The sequence below is a fragment of the Brassica napus genome, chromosome C4 (genome assembly GCF_020379485.1).
Source record: "Brassica napus cultivar Da-Ae chromosome C4, Da-Ae, whole genome shotgun sequence".
Classification (NCBI taxonomy): Eukaryota; Viridiplantae; Streptophyta; class Magnoliopsida; order Brassicales; family Brassicaceae; genus Brassica; species Brassica napus.
Genome location: NC_063447.1, coordinates 43,066,099 through 43,074,848, shown reverse-complemented (window position 1 = coordinate 43,074,848; position 8,750 = coordinate 43,066,099). Strand labels below are relative to the sequence as shown.

Here is an 8,750-nt window from a genome sequence, read left to right as displayed (position 1 = left end):
AGACCACTTTACAATTTTGTCCTCATATCTATATAGAGTTAGTTTATAGATTAATCTATCTGTTTCAAAATATAATCAGTTTTAATTAAAATTTGTAATATTTAAAAGTTATTACTTTAGAAAACTGCCATTTAATATATAAATTTAATCAATTACACAGTAATTTACATAATTTAATTGGCCACACAATATCCAATAAATATAAAGTTACATTGAAATATAAAAACAATTTATATAGTGAAACAAAAAATATTTTTAAACTATTATATTATAAAACAAAGAGAATATTCAAATTATATTGAAACATTAGAATAGTAAGAATTATAAAAGCAGAAATCTCAACGTCGATCATTTACGTCGGACATGCCGTAGACCATCTCCAATATATTCCTCTATTTTTTCTCTCTAAAATAGAGGAATTTCATAATAGAGATGAATTTGTCTCCGGTGTATTTTTCTATTTTCTCTCCTAAAAAGAATATTTTTCTATGTTTACAAATAATATTTTTTATTTGTGAAATTCGAAAACCAGCCCAATTTATTTTAGTATTTTATAAAATTATGATATTATTTGCACTAAATATTTCTTTACAAACTATTATGTAAAACAAAAATATAATTATATTTATATAAATAATATATTTTACTAAAAAAATATTTTCGGTTATAATTGTTTAAGTAATTAAAAAGTTAAATCATCATTTTGTTAAAACAAATAGGGGATGTGACATGCCAAAAATATAGTTTCTTATTGGCCGATTATTTTCGCCTACGTGTACACTATATATAAGATTTATATCCTCTTTTTATTACTTGTTTGATCTAATAATAAATTCATTAAACGTGTAATAGTGATTTTAAGCAGAAAAGAGCCATAAAGAACAAAATCGGTAAGACATGTTATTTTATTCCTTTGGACGCCAAATTAGATTAGCCCCGATAACACAGACCACTGCTTCCATTAAATAGTAGCAAATATCCAAAGACAATAAAAAAACATGTCACCAAGTAACCCAGAGAAGGAAAACAAAAAAGATATTAGAAAAGTTTTCGAAACAGGACTGATAACTAAAAGGAAAAAGTTTAGATCTTGGGTCATGATTTGACTGAGTTTAATTGAGTTCAACCTAATTCTGTTAAATTTAATTAAAGAATAAAAATATAATTAAATCTGAATGATTTGTTAGTTATCTTTGTTGAATTTTATAAACATTATTAAGTTTAGTTATTAAAAATTTTATTTATCAAAGAAATATCAATAATTATTAAATAAAATTGAAGTACAAATAAATGAAAATCAAATATAAAATCAATATTTTTTATTTAAATATATTATCAATATTTTGAAATTTATATTTTATCATTGTGATTTTTGAAATTTCTTAAAAATGAGTATAATAAGAAAATATTATTATTTTGAAATTATTATAATAATTTAAAAGACAAAAACAAGTAACAAGTTTTATTTTTGATAGTAATTTGAATAAATTTGATTTTTATTCACCTGAACCAGATATATGTCCGGTTTACGGTTTAATCCGTTCTGATTATCGGATCAGTGCGATTTAAAAACACTGGATATTGGGTATGAGTATTTATTTGGGCTCTAGCCTTTTAGGATACCGTCCTTTTAATTCTAAGTCTTATAGACTAAAGAAGTCTACAAAAAATATTGTTCAGTATTGGTGTAAATTTTAGTCTGATTTTTGGTTTGAAAATTGAGTCAAAATAAATTATCTATAACTAAGAAGTATCATGAAATAATATATTTCGGAGAGAAAATTGATCGTTAGAAACCACATTTAAAACATTGAAACTGATGTACTTTTTTTTGTTGGTTGTACCACAAAATAGCAATACAAATTACAAATTACAAATAACAAATAACAAACAAGTTACTTTTGAGTTAAACCAAGATATTCAGACGGACGAGAAAAACATATTTCACCTTTGAACAAATAATTAGGAGATTAAAAGAACACAAACTGAAGAAAAAATTCAGGATGTGTTATTGGTTTGTTTATCAAGAAAGAGAAACATTTGACTTTATAAAAATTGGTATTATTTAAGTATGAATTTTCAAAATTAATTTAAAATATGGTGCTGTTGTTCTGTTTATTTAGAAAGAGAAAATTTTGAACGTTTTTAAAAAGATTATGGTGTTTTTAAGTAATACTTTTCAAATGATTTTTTAAATATAGTGTTATTAGTTTCTAAATTTATAAAAAATATTTTTAAAGATTTAAAAGTCTAAATTTATTGCATACATCATTTTATAAAATCAAGAAAAGCCTTGTATTATTTTAAAATAAAAGAAAATAATTCATATCGTCATTTTTAAAATTTAGTGTTATTAATAGATTGATTTTATACATTTTTCTTCCCAAAATCTATTTCACAACAAAGTATTGTACGTTTACCATAGACTCTCAGAGTTAGTTTCTAATAAAAACATTATTGCATTATTATAACCGGAAAGCTAATATTCCCATATCTAAAGGCATGGCCATGATGACCTTGGTGGTTGAAACTTGCTTAATGTTTAAACAGAAAATAGTAGTATCAATAATAAAAAAAAAGTCTTATACTGATGTGGATAATCTCTCTAGTCTCAAATAACACATTTTACATCATAGATTAGGTTACACACCTTGCAATATGCATCCTTTTTCTTTCTATTTATTAGTTTTGTTTTCTTGTATTTGTTGTTTTATACTCCGATGAGTAGTGCTAGTGTTAATAGCAGCACTACATAACTATTATTGTATTTCATCTCATGAGCATATGTGCGCTTAAATATCTTTGTCGATGTTCAGTTGTATGACTTGATGTCGACTTCTCTACCAAAATGCTTTAGAAAGTAAACGAATAAACAAGTAGTGGTGCGAACAAATCAATCTTAAGAATTTGATATCATGCAAAAAAAATTCTAAAGTCTTTTAGATCAGACATTTTGTTTTATTGAATACTAGAAAATTTGGTTATTCAGAAAATAAACACTTCAATTTATTGATTTAATAGATAACAACGGAGACCAACATTCTGTTTCTTGTTGCACATTCAGAAACCGCCAAGTAGACGCAGAACCAAGTGAATGAATGAACCGTTTTGGATGTTGTAGTCTGCTATGTTGTGACCATCTTGAAGTTGCTTGCCTGAAAAGATGAGCCTCTGCATTTCCGCTGGGACGCCTTCACTCTCCTCGATCATATCCTTTAGGTTTTCAATAGTATCAGAACCATCCACAGTTAGGCTTACGTTTCTGTTCTGCATATCCTCGACGACTATTATACTTTTCTTTTTACCTTTTTCTCTCCTAAACACTGGACAAGAAATCCGAAACTTTAAAACGAACAAAAAGATTGGATCTGTGTCATAAACAACATCTAAATCTCTTATATATATGCTGATTTGTTTTTATAGTTTCCAAAAATAATTTAGGGAGGGGTGTATTGAATCTGAAATTTGAAGTGATTTGATTTTTAATTAGTTTTCAAATGATTGTAGAAAAATTTGAGAATTTGGTGTGATTTTTGTTAAATAACTCTAGAATCCCATATAAAACCATATGATTTTGATTTTGATTTTTATAACTAAAGAACTCTTCTCAAACACTCTAGAAACACTTAAAGCACTTTAAAATCTCTAACTTAAATTTTGTTCAATAACAGTGAATTTCAGAGTGTATTATAAAATAACATGTTCAATAACACTTGATTTCAAAGTATTTTTTTAAATTCATGTTTGAATAACATTAGATTTGTCATTTTAATACAAATCACTTCCAAATTGAATACAGCCCCCCCTTAGTCTTTGACCGTTTCTGAAAAACGTGGTCATGACTTTTGATGAAGATATTAGTAGTAATTAATATATGATTAATCGATTGTTGTGATATTTCCAAATGATTTTTCTTAGGTTTCCGTTTTCATATTTCAGAGCTTTTTCTACAGACTGGACTAAATAATTTCGGTGCATTATAATTTTGATAAAAAATATTTGTAATACTTTTTCAAAAAAAAAATATATATTTGTAATACAAATAATAACCACCGTAGGAAGCCAATGAATAACTGCTAAAGCAGAGGAATATTGAAGTTTTCATTTAGTGTTTCACATCACTGTTTGACTACAACCTTCTTACAAATTTCATAACCTGGAAATTCTCTGCATTTCATTAGTGATTGTTGGTTGGTCTCGAGTACTCATGTCTCGCCAAACTATTTCAAATGTAAATGGCATCAACATGTACATCAAGATAATTTAGTGTTTTGAGCAACCGTAAACTTATAGAAGGCATAGTCATTTATGTTAAAATTACTCTTAAGATTATTCAAGGGTTGATTAAAAAAAACAAAGATTGGTCAAGGGATTGTGAAATTCTTATATGCATGCTTTTGAATCTTCAAAGCTTTAGCGCAGAAACAGAAACAGAAACAGAAACAACAAGATATTTTTTTCTGTTGCCTAGACCAAGTCTAGTTACCTTTCCCAAATACTGCTGCTGCAGATTCAATTATGATATGATTAGTTTCCTGGTAATGTCATCAAAATCCTGTTTTATAATTTATGATGCATTTTATATGTTTGGAAGTTGCATCGAATTTCAGGCAAGTAGTGTTACAGAAGTCGCAGCTAAAATCGTCAAATGAGAATATACTACATAAAAGTATATATATGAAGAGCTGTAAATTGTATCTACTATATTAGTGTAAGTAATAACATTTGTATTGAAAACCCCGTTAAGTTTAATGAAATATATATTTGCAAGAAAAAGGATCACTGATATAATGATCCAGTTCTTGCAACTTTTGTAGAGTTAGATTTGTTTTTGTATAGAAATTCTCCTAATAAGGACCGACGAAGACGATTCTTCCAACCCTTGCCTTCACGAGCTTTACTCTCTTCTCTTCCTTCGACCTTTTCCAGTGGTTCTCGCTCTCTCTTGCAGAGCAAGAAGTTCGTTTCATCCATTGAGCCTATCTTCTCTTGTGGATTCAAAGCTAACACCAAAACAGTGATACAGACAAATTAAATCAATTACTACTGATAATAACTTTATACTATAAATGTAAAACACAACGTTAATTCATGCAAACTATTTCCACGTGTTTTTCTTAAACAGTTGATTTCCATATTGAAGTTCAAACTAGTCCAGAATATGCGTGATTGTAAAGTAACACAAGTAAAGAGTGGTAAAGATGTAAAATACTGTTGAATCCTGCACTATTGGAGTAGAAAATGAAGTTGTTGACATCTAACCCTAGAACCGGGATCCTGCCTTGACGAGCATAGGTTTTCAAAGCTGTGTTAATAACACTTGAAACGTTATCGTCTTCATTGACCAAAAACCTTATAGGACCAACGCTTCCAAGAACATTCACACTCACCAAAAACTTTTTCTTCGGCTCTTTCATCACTCTTTTTCACTGAAAGATTATGTTTCCCCTTCGTCTTTGCATGAAGCTCACATCCTCAATGGTTGCATTTTATAGAGGAAAAAAAGAAGGACATGAAAGATACATGTTTGGAGTTTCGTCCATTGAGAGTCATTTAGAAGAACCTATAATATGCTTCTTTTATTTATAAGTCCCGACAAAACAAGTCAGATAGATTTTCTATCAAGGCCATGAAATTTCTTTTTATGAGGTTAATCACCATACATGTAGAACCACCACAGTGAGTCTAAATTTATTAAGAGATTGATGGTTATTGGTAGTTTATTGTATATGTACATATAGAAACTTTGAAGAATCTAATGCCATTGGCTTGTTGGCTCAAATGTGGATTCATTAACCTATGGTGCTGATGCAGAGAGTAGTGGATTCTCTTGTGAAACTATTCGACCACGAGAACATTTTTGATATATATGGTTTAGACAACTAATGTGACAGAGAACTCAGTGAAAGAATCGATGTACTATTTATTCTCCTTTGCAAGTCGAGGTGTAGAGAAAATAGTTGACCGGTTGACAAAGTCATACATAAGACAAATATTGCTTCACTATAGTAGCTTGGGTTAATTAGGTCTGTAGCCAAATAATGGGGTGGAAATTGGGAAAATGAGTAAATGGATGGTCCTCACAATTAGGAAGTTTAATGCTCCAGTGAAGTATACTACTGGAAAATGAGGTGAGGTATCAACTTAATTGCGGTGCACGGTACTATTATAATTAATGTATGATGGTTACAGTGGACAACTTTGTGGAGGATTGCAGGACTATTTCATTTTTAATCCTGTAAATTGATTAGTCTATGAATATTATGTTTTATGTCAGCATCATTACTAAATTCATTAAGAGATTTGGTTAACCAAATCGGGTGATATGAGTTCACGAAAATTAACAATCTTGTTTTCTTGACAGTATGTATTTGATAAACTGTGCTTATATAATACTATCGTCCTTTGTAAACTGAACTGCAAGTTAATAATACCTATAAAATAAGCATCAACAGAAATTGGTAACATGTTTTTTTTGACAACAAGTACACACATGCATGTGTCTTACACTCTTACTAGGCATCTGCTTTCTCAAATTTAAATAAATTCAATCTTACGTAATAACATACGAGATCTAGGAGAAGACACATAACAAGACTAAAAACAAAAAAAATGGCGGTAATCCAAATTAAATAGTATGAGTTTTGAAATAATATTAGTATTATAAAACTCAAAATGATAACCTCAAATAAAAATTGATCAAAGTAAAATACAATATAGACAATATAACCGAGTTGCTCGAAAAAAGAAAAGACAATATAACCGAAATATAATAACACTCAAATAAAAGTTAAACACCAACCAAAAATTCTTTTTTTGTTAAGTAAATATCAAAATTAAAATTAGATGGTACTTCAAACTAGTAAAAACAAAAAGAGAAAATGAGAAAAGATGAGTTCTTTTTTGTTAACCGATTTACTGTATAACGAATTTTTACGTTTTCTGCTTTCTCTAAATTACCGTTCACTCTTTCTATATTCTTGTAGAGTTAATTTTTATATATTAATCAACGAATTTCTTTGTTTTCTAATTTTCTTTTTGTTTCACAAAATAAATGCAGTTCTTCAACTATACTTGTTTATAAATTTGATATTTAATTTCTGAAGCAACAGAAAAGTTAACCGCATTAGATCATAGTCATGTGCATATGAATCATGCTACCATCTTAATTTGGTGTGCCAGTAACGTAATTAAATAACTTTGTAATACCACAATGCATTTTAGTACTTTTATAAAATATAGAACAACTGTTAAAAATATAGAAGGTATTCTTTAGAAATATTGATCTCTAAAAATAAAATAAAATAGAAGAATATTATTTTTTCTTCCACACGTAGAGAAAATAATAATATCTATGTAAAAGAAAAATAAAAGTGAAAAAATAACTTTGTATTTTAAAACAAAAACATAGAGATAAGTCGAAGATGCTCTAATTAGTCTCACCACCAAGACAGTAATTGAGTCAATCAAGTACGAAATAGTTTTTAAAATAGTGCAACTAGGATACCCATAAATATTGACTAACCTATCTATCACTAACCCCGGATAAGTGTAAGGTTTTTCTAATTGCAAACTAACGTTTGACCAAAATATAATAATATATAGGATTTTTAACGTTAAAACCCCTCAACTAAGTTTGTTTTGGGTAAAAAAACCCAAACTAAGTATTTAATGAAAAAACCCTTGAACTAACGTTATTTAATGAATTAAACCCTACCAGATCATAATTACCATTACTACCGGTAAATCTTTAATTTAGGGGTTTCTACATTAAGTAAACATAGTTGAGGGGTTTTACCATTAAAAATTTAAAAAACAAAAAAAATCAAAATTTTATAATATTATTTAAAAATTAGTAACTTTTTTTTGACAACATAAGCGAGAACTAAGTAACTGGACCGCGCGATTCAGAAAGCCAAACCGAAAGTATTGAATCGACATATAACATAGCTGAAGGAGAACTCCTCGCACCACTTGCAAACTTGTCCGCCATAGTATTTTGTGCTCTTGGAATATGTCTGATCCGGAAGTTAGAGAAGAAAGTCTTATTGCGTCTAAATTCTTTATATAAATTTTTTTATATTTTCTCGGTTTTTACATTTTTAATTTATACATATATAATGTTGATGTTAAGAACACATCAAATTCATATATTTACAAAAAAAAAATTAAAAATGCTAATTTTAAAAATTTAAGTTACTAATTTTTAGATAATATTATAAAATTTTGATTTTCTTGATTTTTAATGGTAAAACCCCTCAACTATGTTTACTTAATGTAGAAATCCCTAAATTAAAGATTTACCGGTAGTATTGGTAATTATGACCTGCTAGGGTTTACTTAATTAAATAAAGTTAGTTTGGGGGCTTTTACGTTAAATACTTAGTTTGGGGTTTTTTACCCAAAATAAACATAGTTGAGGGGTTTTAACGTTAAAAATCCTAATATATAGCCCAATTATCTAAAACTTATTGTTATTGCCTTTATATTCTCATTTAGATTCAAACCCATTTGTTGACAAAAAAAAAAGATTCAAACCCATTTATCGAAAGTTTAGAGACTACCAGTTACAGAACAAAAACACGAGATACCAAGAACGTTTTCTTATATATTAGAAATCTGTTAAACAATTTTTCTAGATCTGTTTAATCCGAATTACTCTTAATCACACACGACTAGAGACAAACCAATTTATAATCTCCTAAAACAGAAACACGAGCTGCACCCAAGGTCACTCGTCTTTCTTCAGC

The 8,750-nt window shown here is 28.3% G+C and overlaps 1 long non-coding RNA gene across 1 annotated transcript; it reads right to left on the bottom strand.

Annotated features, from left to right (window-relative positions):
• Positions 1 to 2,887: 2,887 nt before the first annotated feature.
• LOC111212155 lies at positions 2,888 to 8,443 on the bottom strand. Its single transcript, XR_007322501.1, has 2 exons — positions 5,213 to 8,443; positions 2,888 to 5,003 (listed from the first exon to the last, which is right to left on the bottom strand). It is a non-coding gene; the product is annotated as an uncharacterized LOC111212155 (long non-coding RNA).
• Between the last annotated feature and the right edge of the window lie 307 nt (positions 8,444 to 8,750).